The 11,395-nt window shown below is 41.7% G+C and overlaps 1 protein-coding gene across 11 annotated transcripts in view; it reads right to left on the bottom strand.

Moving 5' to 3' along the window:
• CHD9 (chromodomain helicase DNA binding protein 9) overlaps positions 1 to 11,366 on the bottom strand; it is a 92,957-nt gene extending 81,591 nt beyond the window's left edge. For 5 of the 11 annotated variants that reach the window (XM_027467007.3, XM_072043880.1, XM_072043878.1 and 2 more), the window contains exons 1-3: positions 11,166 to 11,360; positions 3,474 to 3,545; positions 2,708 to 2,793 (exon numbers count right to left, since the gene is read on the bottom strand). The gene's annotated coding sequence lies outside the window, so the exon portion shown is untranslated. Of the gene's footprint in view, positions 1 to 2,707; positions 2,794 to 3,473; positions 3,546 to 10,581; positions 10,599 to 10,938; positions 11,055 to 11,165 lie in introns of those variants that run through there. The other 6 variants (XM_072043879.1, XM_072043886.1, XM_072043885.1 and 3 more) reach the window with 4 other exon arrangements.
• Positions 11,367 to 11,395: the final 29 nt, after the last annotated feature.

Below are 11,395 nucleotides of genomic sequence, written 5' to 3' on the forward strand. Positions count from 1 at the left end.
CACACCAAACAGGTAAAGATTCAGACATTACTAATGACGTCTCCTCTTTCATCCTTTGAGGGACTGAGTATCGCAGCTTCACATGACAGACATATGACAGCATCACAGATAATAGGAAGCAGGTGACTTTGATGGACATTTTTTATGTGAGAAGCTGAAATAATGGCTATCCAGACACATAATAAAAGCTGCCTCAGAAATAAGTTGGGGACAAGTTAGTAGAAGAGATTAGAACTGAAGTCATCCAAGCATAACATAACAGAAATCCAGATTACATGTAAAGGAAATAGAAGAGGTAAACACAGATGGCCATAACTAGGGAGGAGTTTTATGTTATATGCATGGACAGGTTGTTTTTTTGTTGTTTTGTTTTGTTTTGTTTGTTTTAAAGCAAGACAACAAAGCATAACAGACTTGCTTCCAAACAAGATCTGTGAAAGACTGAAAAATAGTTTTGTTTGCTAAATTTTATGTAGTATACAACAGCATGACAGGCAGGTGGATTTGTATCATTTGCCCATCTAATAGATGAAACACTATGTCAAAAGAGGTATACTGTGGTAGAAAAAATACTGAAAAATCTGATCACTTCTGCATGATATTCAGAAGTGATAGGGCTCTTCCCTCCCCCAATATTAGAAATAAATTACATTTACACTATCGTTATTTATCTGATTTAATTATAACCAAAGCTTTGGCTGAGTTCAAAAAGCTGCAGTAAATTAAATACAGAAGTAATTTCCCAGTGATGCTCAATATAAATGATAGTATATTATAGATTTTAAGATCAATGTGCATGTTAAATTTAAAATACACAAAGGGACAGAACAATTCGCTCAAATTCAAGAAATACAGAGCATAGAAAAAGAATATTTAGACATTTAGTAGAGATGAACTGTTTTAGTCTCTAACAGAAAGAGATAAGCAAGTCTTTGAATAAGAATGCTACGGTACCTATAGCAAATACAGATCAAAGAGGTGAGTTTTCTCTTTCTTGTATCACTAAAATCAGTAAAAAGTTTGCTTGGATAGTCTGTTTCATTGAACAGAGAATAAATATCCACATTTAATTTATACAATGCATATTATATTAGTATGTTGTGTATTAAATCTATACATGCATGTGTATGTATATATATATATATATATATATATGCATTTTTAATTTTAAAATTGCCTTTCATATATATGCATTTCTAACTATTTTGGAATAATAAACTGTACCTTAAATAAAGTCACACCCTCAACATGATACTTTTGTTTAGAACTCTATTCTACTAAAGAGTTCAGAGACATTATATTAAATACTTAAAAGATAAGTCCTTCATATTTTGATTTGAAGGTCAGAAAAAGATTTGAAACTGCTTTAAATTCTCAGGGGATTCCTGTCCACAGCTACGGCTCCAACTCTGAGTAAGAGCATACAACCAGAGCACACTGACTGGGGTGTACTTGCCATATGGATACAGGGTGGTCTGGTTGCATATCTGCACTTATTTTGCTTACACCAAACGCTTCGTATCACTCACTGCTCCCCCTTGTACCCTTCACAAATGCAATAACTGCCATCTAACACCTCTCCTCCTTTCCCCTAAGCAGGTAGCCTCTGGGAAGTAAATATTGAAGGTTTACAGGAAAAAATAAATGACAAATGACAATTACACACTTTTAAAGTTTTTATATAAAAGTTCAAGCGAACCAACGTGACAAAGGACATCTCACATGGAAATGAAACATCTTTCAATGCAATTAATGCCAAATTGCTACCATTATCAAAGAGATTGGCAGGCACTACGTATGGGACAGATCCTTCATTGAGAACAGCTTTTCTTAAGCTCAGAGCAAAACCACACCAAAGAGAAGGTGTATCACAAAATTTTTATATATAAAATTCCATGACATCGTGCAATGATATCAGCAATGTTTGTGGTACTTCATGTATTTCTTCAAGGATCCATTAATTTCTAACTCAAGTTTAATTTATAACATTAATTTATAACTCAAGTTTATTTTATAGTCTCAAAATGATATTTCAACAAGCAGTGCTTAATATATGAAGGGAACACATTATACCAAATTCTGCAACATATGAAGTTAGCTGTTTTATTTAGAGACCTACAAAGATTAAAATATTAGTAGCATTTAGAAAAACTCCCATTCTCTAGTAGGATTTTTGCAAGTTTTTTGTTTCTACTTTTTTGAAGTAGGAGTAACACCCAAAAATTTCTTCAGATGAGATACAGCTTTTACTACTGAAAAACTGTTTTTGTTTTTTTAATTACATACAATTCACATCTATTTTTGTTTGTTGTTTTCTTTTCTTTCTAGAGCTCCAAATTCAACAGATGCATGGTAAATGTCTAATGAAAGCCAGTAGAACTGTTGTATATATCCAAAAAGGAATCAAAACTCACTGACCAAATCGTAATTATTTAGAATTATTGTTCACCTATATACAAAAACTCTGTCCCACTATCTAACCAAAAGTTAATGTAATATGAAAGCCAGACCACTGACATTTAGGTATTAGAACTCCTAAGTTGCATGAATAGCTTGGGTCAAAATTAAGAGCCCATACATGCACCTAAGGAGCTCTATACTGAGTAACCGATGAACCTGTACAACACCAGTTGCTAAAATCTTAGAAATTAACAATATACCACAAGATACTACATAAAAGCATGCAAGTTAAGATGAAACTCCTTACCCATGAATACAGAACACATCTCTTTAACGAAGAATTGAGTTCAGAGATGCTCTTTATGGCCAGATGAGCACCTCATCATTAGAGACCTGAAAACGAAACATACTAAACAAGTCACACAAAACCAATTTTAAGATTATACTTGAAATAATAGTATATTATTATGCAAATACAACAGTTGGAACTCAATTATTTAATAGATATCATAAAAACAAGAACACCAGAATTAATGTACAATCGGCAATAGCCATGCTGTTATAGACGTCTCATAAATAAGGAAGTGAAGTGCCTATTTTTACTAACTTTGGGAGAAAAACAAAAAAAAAAACAAAAAACTGCAACATCCCAGTAATTTTTTTTTCTGAATACTATTACTACATTTATCCTTTTATGTGATGTCAAATAGATCTCCCATTATGCAAAAAGTCCTCTTCACACCCAGATGTTAGAATCAAGTTCAAAATTATTCAACTGTCAAGTACTATGCAGCATTTCAAAATATACTTTAATTCCTAAACTTGTTTATTTAAAAGTTGTTGTACAATATATAAATTAATTGAATAAAAGCTTGAAAAATATTATTTATTATATTTCAATCAAGTAATTGCTCCTACATATGAAACCGAAGCAGTAAAAACCAGAAGTCTAATTAACCTGTAACTACTATACAAGACAAGCACTATCTTAAGTTCCTTGCTATCAGAAAACATAGCTGTCCTCCCTGAAGCAGTGTGTTCAGAAATCTTCAAAACAAAAAGATATTACTTACTCTTCAGGCCAGCTTCCTTGAACAGCTTCCAATATGGAGACAACTGTGGAGTACTTAGCAGTTTGAAATATCCTACGTTGAAAAGAAGAAAAAATGTATGTAAACAGAAGAACAGAACTACGATACATTATTCTAACAGTAAAATATAAGTAGTATTTCGTACAGAGAAAGAATCATTGATGATTGCACTGAGTGCCAAACACATGCAAAAGGAACTTAAAGCTTTCTTAAGATGCAAAACAAGGTCTGTCTCCCCAGATTCTCAACTAAGCTATGTTGTACGCGAGCTTTTAATTACACAATTATGTACATATCTGTATGGTTAAAAAAAAGTTCTGTACAGTTTCCTTCTTTGGAGCATGGTCTTAATTCTTCTTCTAAATCTTAAATTGTGAAAATTTGCTGATACATGAGGAAGCTTATATTAAATAGAACCAGAACTAAAGTTATGTAGAACTAGATGCAGACATATTAGGCTATCTTAGAAACTTTTTTTGTTTTTATCTTCCACTGACCAACTAACATAACCTCATCATGAAATACTCAAAAACCATGCACAAAAACCTATGGGCACAAGGATTTTCTCATGTTCTTGACGGAATCCTAGAGAACTAGGATTCCGCACAAGATTTTGAACAATAACCACCTTTCTCATTTTAGACCCCAAAATGCAGACTTTTATACGCATTACTGCAACAGGATATAAGCTATGCATTTCAAATAGTGTAAAATAATCATTTTAACCCAAAGTTCCACTTCTTAGTGCGCCATCCTAGATTTAATTAAAGAGTGCATTAAGTTTTATACAAAATCCTTGTGTGTTTTTGTCTTAGGTCTTTGGCAAATACCCTTTAGAGAACTTAGCAGCAGCAGACTGAGAAATTATTCTTTTCAACTCCTTCTCTCACCCTATCTGCCAAAGGTTACTGCCCTCAAATCACATTGCTCAGAACAAAACATGTACATGTGCCTTTGCTGCTTCAGTGCATAATGTCTCAGCTCAGGTTTAACCTAGCCTTTTGGCATTAGACATTGCATTAAAATGGCTGAGGTGTACACACACTTTCCATTTTCTCATTTATATTTTGCAGGCATTAATTTCAACAGAGGAACAATAACAAAGGCGGTATGGAGAAGGGCAACATGGTACAATTGTTCAGGAGCTTGGAAGATGGCTAGAGTTTCAAGAAGCATCTTGTAAAGAGTGTAAGGCTTATCCTTGAGCCAGTTTATTTTACTGAACATAAATGTTAGAAAGTTCAAGGGTTCTGCCACAGGACTACTGAAGGAAGCTATTCTAATAACTTGCTGTGCTCTTTAAACATTACCATCATTCTGCTTCTCCAAAGGGAAGAGTCAAATTTCAGAACTTGAGAGGTGCTGCTTATTTTGCTAATACAGCTCACAGAATTTCCCAGTCTGCTCTTCTTCAGGTGCAAATACCACTCTGCAGAGTAACTTCTCTTTAAGAGATCTGCCCACAAATCTCAGCATAGCCGCACTGAATAGGAACGGGCTCTTTAGTTCTCAGAAGAGTTAGAACAAGATATTCAGTGTAACGTCCCTGTAACTTACACATCTGATCACTGGAAAGGCAGTTGCACAGGCTTCCCTCTAAGTTTAAAAAGAAAAACCTCTCGGTGCTCTCTAAATTTCTTGTGTGTGCAATTAGAGGGTTTCTAATTATTTGCCAGCTGCTTTTATCATGAACTCCAGCATTATACCCGAGACACGTTTCTGAATTCCACTATCTTCCTGAGGAACTTTACTGCAGTTTTTAAGAGGTAGAGAAATGAACGCACTGAAAACCAGAAAAAAGCATTCTCCTTTTCACAGGGCCTAAAACCAGATTTCGTAAGGAACCTTCAGAGACAGAAAGACTTCACAGCAAAGCCCTCTTTCAGCTCACAATCTGTTAGCATATTAACTCCCAACAATTCCCATGTTCTCATCTGATAAGCATCTTTATGAACTACTGCAATTTTATGACCTGGATGTACCAACTAGAACAATTCAAAGGCTCGCGTCTGTTCTACAAATGAGCTGTGAGTACAGACCAACAGTAGCAAAGACTTGACACTGACAGAGAGAAACTCCTAAAAATTTGCAAAAAAAAAAAAAAAACACACCAAACAACACAAATTGAAGTCTGGACACCACCAGCTGAGGACATAAGAGGACCATGGACATCAGTGCCATGAGCGCTCTGCTCAACAGAACAGGTTGGGACCATCAGGTTCATGCTACACAAGCTGGCATCAAGTGTTTCACCTATTACACTCATCTGTATCTTTCAGAAACAAAGCTGCATGTAATTTTTCTCCTTTAAAACTATTTTCAAGCAAATTTGGTATCCAAGTTTCTCAAAAAAGTCCTTCCCAAGCACATGCTAAGCAAAACCTTCTGAGTTTGTGACTAGTTGAACATACTATTCTTAAGAAAATGATGAAAAATGATATTATCTCAAGCAAAATAACATTTATCATCTTGCTTCATTGTTTCACGAACATGTTCTTGAATTCACTTACAATAGACTGCCAGAGAATCTGGGCTCCTGCTGTAACACCAATCCTTTGCCACAAGCGTGTGACAACGCAGACTTCTAAAACACTTCCCCTGCTGAAATGGGCCAATACTCATCTGTCTCTCAAGGGTAACCGAGCGTTAATTCTTAAAAAACTTTCCTGAAATTCTGGCTCTGAACCTAGATTTTAGCCTACCTTCTGCAAAACAGCAAAAAAAAAAAAACAAAAAAAACTTTCAAAACCTGGATGCTGAAACCAGCAGCACGGCGCCCCATGGCATCAGGCCCAATCTCTTCCCCAACACGTGGCAATGCTGGTGGAAGCCACCAACTGCCGTGGCTTCGCTACAAGGTAAGGGAAAACAAAAATGTCCAATTTACCTCTCAGATTCCCTCTAAAAAATGGAGTATCAGAGGCAAATTTCATGCCACTACACAGACCTAAACTCTATGAAACTTAAATTTTTCTTTGTTGAGACGTTAAGGACCAAATGTAATAAAATAATTTGCTCTATAAAAGCCATTTGCAGAATAAATTGTGGAAAACTCCCTCAATTTTAGTGACCAGAACACAACTGAGTTTTCTAATACTGCTCGTGCAACACAAGGAAAAATGCCCAACAGGACACTGCAGAAGGAAACCATTTGGTAACCAGAGTTATTAAATTTTCTGAATATGACTCAGATAAAGAACAAAGTCAAAAAATATTATTTGTCTTCAGAAAAAAAAAAAAAAGATAGGAAATTTTTCTATCTGGCTGCAAACCTTAACTGTTGATTTAAGATGAAAACAAAAATATTTACTTTATTTTCTTTAAAAAAAAATAAAAGTAATGTGCATTTACTACTATTTCATGTCTAAAGACATGAAAACTTGAGTTCTCCTTGGTAAATCCTAAGAGAGAAGTTGAAGATCAATGCGTTGGCTCATTGACAGGTGTCACATCCTATCAATATTTCTGCTGAATTCTGAGGTAAAAGAACTGCCTTTTCTTGTAGCCTCGTAACAAAGCAAAGGCAGCACTAAAGGAGAGCTCAACCCAAGAGTAGCCTTTCACTTCAGCACTAAAGCTGGTTCTCTAAAGCTGTGTATCCATATGAATACTACACATGCATTTTGAAAGTGTTACTGAGATGCTAAAAGGTTCTGAAGTTGAGCTACAGCTTTGTTAACCACACCATTTTAAAAGTGTTTGATTTAAAGCTCATCTTCCGCAAGTTTTGAACTCTGCAGTTCCTCGAAAACATGGTCATTGCAAACCACATCATACTTCGTCATGCAATACTTAAAAGAAAAAAACTGCTTAAAAAAGACCTCTCTTCACACCTTTGTAACTAGGAAAGTCTTCTGTTCAGCCTTTCTGACATCTGGCCAGCTCACGTTTATGGATTGATTACATGGGGCAAAAAAATCAGAGAATCCTGCCATTCCTTCATTCAAAGAAAGAGCTGCAAACCATTTCTGGTGGTTGCTGTACGGCCAAAAGAATTAAACCTTAGCACAATAGCTTATATTGCTGAATGGGAAAGAGTTATTACTTCCAATAACATCCTAAAATATTTCCAGTAATGCTAACTATCAGTTCTTGACTGTTTGGCTTAAGAGACAACTGGTTTCTCCATCCCCCATTTACACATACACATTGCCATTGCATTCCTGACACCAACTGCAGGAAGAGCACTAGAAAACGGAATTAGAGCACATAAGATAAGCCTGGGAGTGGGAGATTTCTAGGTGCTCATTAAGCACACTGTTTGATAGAAGAGGCTATAGAAAAGGACAAATGAAGGCAGCTGAGCAGAAGAATACAACCTATCTGACGAACTAATTTGGTTAGAAAAGAAACTGAGCGTGAAAGTTACCAGATCTCAGGTAAACCCAAAAACATACTTCAACTGAACAATTTAAGAACCTAGGGCCCAAAGTTGACTGACACCTTAGTTAACAACGGTGGCAGAAAGAAGTCTAATACCGCAATCCCAAACTGTGTCAGCTCATGCCGCTTGTCTCCATCAGATCCAACTTCTCATCCTAAACTGCATGAACAGTATCCAAGAAAGAAATGTGTCTGAACACCTGGCCATTACCTACAAGCCTGATACCAAGGAAAAAGAAGAAAAGGGAACCGCATTGTAAGAAATTCTGACCCATAAAACACATGCATAATTGTCCAGCTTACCTTTACTGCTGAAGTGTCTGAAGGATTAATATACTTAACTCTTAGTATTATAGATTTGTGAGATACACAAAAAAAAATCTTACAACTAGCCCTCTAAGACAAGAACAAAAGTGCAGCCATTTACTTTATGGGTTGCACAAACAAGGTAATTTTAAAGCATCATGTGGATGTTTTTGTTTTAATCCACCTGCATCGCTAACTTTTCCTTCTCTTTATACAGGGAAACAAATGAACAATGTCTGTTTCAGGGCTTCTGTAGTCTCCTAGTACTGGCTCATGTCATACATCACTTAGATAACATCACTAAAAATAGTTTTTAAAAACAACACTCTGCCTTCATCAACATTTCTCCATGACTGAACCCTTGGAGTAATCTTCAGGAGCATTTAGCACCAGCAGCTCTGAGTAGGTGCTGAGATCCCTCAAAATCCTTGAAAAATTATGGGGCTTAAAATCCCAGTTCTTCCTCCAGCCAAAATAACAGCTTTAATCCAAGGGAGAGGAGGTAGCACACCTTCACCATGAAGAGCAGCATAAATTCTAACAAATGGGACTACCTGGTTAAACACAAACCAGTAAGCACAAAGTAAACCAGCAGAGGCATTGTAACCACCTATGTGCCTGTCCTTATCATACTATAAATGCACAGTAAACTGAGGCAGTTTGCCCCCCTTTCTCATTAAAAAGAGAAAGCCCCCTCACATTTAGTGTAAGGTTAGAGGGTTCACAGTGGGCTGTAATTGGGCAGCTACCGATACCCCAGGCTTGAAGTCCACTCTATTTCCCACCAATTTCTCTGTGTGCCCTCGCCTGGCACACAGTTCCCTGCATTGGTTAACTTTCAAGGCCATGTATATTAATTTTTGCTCTTTGGATGACAAAAACTGCATATTTAAGTCCATGGTGCTTTGGAAGTCCCATCTGCCAGATGCAGGAACAATGAAAAAGTCATTATTAAGCCTGAAAGAAAAAAGTATAAATGGGAGGTGGTAGAAACTCTGTCAGTCGATAAAACCAAAAGATATTAACTGCTGCTACTCATTCTTTAATAGTTAACAAAGTATATAAAAGGAATAATTACTAATTGAAAAATATTTATCCTATGGAAGAATCTAGCAAAAAGCTGATCTACGTACCAAGCCATCAAAACTCGGAGCCAGGTAAAAACCCAGGTATTTCTCAAGGATGACTGAATGTTAACATTCTGCCTTGAATGCTAACCGTGCAATCATTTGTATGCAAATGTAAGTGAAAGAATGATTTTACCTCACACCTACCAAATAGGAGCTCGATGGTGTCAAATGACACAGCTTGAAAGAGATGCAGAAAGGTCTCACACTTGATGGGCCTAATCTTCCTGAGAGGAGAATTACTTTTCATGGCTACTTCTCGCACTCTCGAAAAAGACACACAAGGAGAACTAAAAACCTTCTCTATGGATGTAGATTGCTGTTTTGTGCCCCGTGAGTATGCACAGTGCTGCTAAAGGGTTCAGATTTCTTCTGCGTAAGGCAGGAAGACCGAGCTCTATTTCCTCACAGTGCTGAAGTTGAACAACTTTCACGAACTGAAGGAAGTTTGTAGTTGCTGAAGATTTATGGCACTTATACGAAGACAGTGAGGAGTGCAAAATACTTCTTGAGAACTGAAAGTGCACACATCAACCTTCGTGTCAGAGCCATGCAGCCAAGTGCGAGAAGCCTGCTCTCCTCACCTGCCTCGTGTCCCTGCCCACAAAAACGTGTGCGAGGAGGGAACGACGAGCTTTTCACATTTCACCGCTCTATGCCTCAGGAAGAACCAGCGCAATGTCTCCCCTTTAGTGGGAAACGATGCACGCCACCAATTCACCCAGCGCGATTTGCAGTGCTGAGCTGGCCTCGAAATCCTCCCCTTGTCATCCCACAAGGAAGTCAGCCTGCTACCTGGGAAACGCCAGCCAACAGATCCCAGCCCCGTGCTCCCACCGGCTGCTCTCAGCTCCCACCCCTGCAGCAGGGACCTGCGGCCAGGAGCCTGGGGCTGCCCTCCCAGCAGCGACCCCCAGCCCGGCAGAGCCCCCGGCCGCCCTCCCCAGCACCCGGCCTTCCCCTGCCCCACTCCCCACCTCCTGCTGCCGTGGATGCAGCCCAGGGGCTGCCACAGCCGCCTCCTTTTTTTTCCTTTCGGCTTCCCCCGCCTGGCAAACCCTTTTTTTCTGCCCACCTGGGCGGGGAGCGAGGGGGGGGCGCCCCGCTGCCCACCCTGGGGGTGCCGCACCCCAGCTCCCCTCAACCAAGGAGCTGTGTGGGGAGCCCCCCCCTCCCTGCTCTCCCTTCCCCCTCCTCGCCGGGGGGGCCGAGGCGCATCCAGCCCCGTCCTCGCCCTCCCCGCGGCGGGCAGCGCCCCCTGCCCTTCCCCTCACCTGGCAGCGCCCAGGCCCCGGGGCCAGGCCCCGTTCTCCCCCTCCAAACTTTGCGGGCGCCGCATCCCTGCCCCTCACCCCCGGCAGCGGCCCGGCCCCCCCCTTTCTCCCTCCCCTCCTCCCTCCCGGCGGCGGCCCCGGGCCGGGCCGGGCCGTGCCGGCCGAGGGGCGGAAGCAGGGGCAGAGCCGTGCGGGGAGCAGGCCGCGCCGAGCCTCCCGGCAGCAGCAGCAGCAGCAGGAGGAGGAGGAGGAGGAAGGAGGGGCCGGGGCCGCCGCCGGGGCCGGGGCCGGGGCCGGTGCGCCCGGAGCGCGGCCTGCTCGGCGGGGCGCAGCCCGGCCCCTCTCGCACGTACTCACCGCCGGGTTCGCCATTACGCCAAGGCGGCGGCGGCGGCGCCCGGAGCCTCCCCCGCTGCCCGGCACGCACGGGCGGCCGCGGGGGGAGGGAGCGGAGCGGAGCGGGGCGGCGGGGGATGCCCCGCGCCTGACAGCTCCCCACCGGGCCGGCCGCGGGCACGCGCAGCCCGGCGGCGGCTCCCCGGCGGCCCCACGCCCCCCTCCCCGGGCTCCCCGCGGGCGCTTACCGGGGCCGCGCCGGCTGCCGGGGCCGCGCCGGGGCCGTGCCGGGGCCGTGCCGAAGTTTCAGCCGCTCGCCGCCGCCGCGACCCCACCGGCCCCAGCGAGCCCGCGGGGCCGGGCCGGGGGGCTCATTTGCATATTTCTCAGCCCCGCGCTGATTGGCCGCGGCGCGCGGGGGCCGCCGCGCGCTGACACGGCGGGAGGGGAGGGGAGGGAGAGGAGGGGGGGGGGAGCG

The sequence above is a fragment of the Anas platyrhynchos genome, chromosome 12, assembly GCF_047663525.1.
Source record: "Anas platyrhynchos isolate ZD024472 breed Pekin duck chromosome 12, IASCAAS_PekinDuck_T2T, whole genome shotgun sequence".
NCBI classification, from domain to species: domain Eukaryota; kingdom Metazoa; phylum Chordata; class Aves; order Anseriformes; family Anatidae; genus Anas; species Anas platyrhynchos.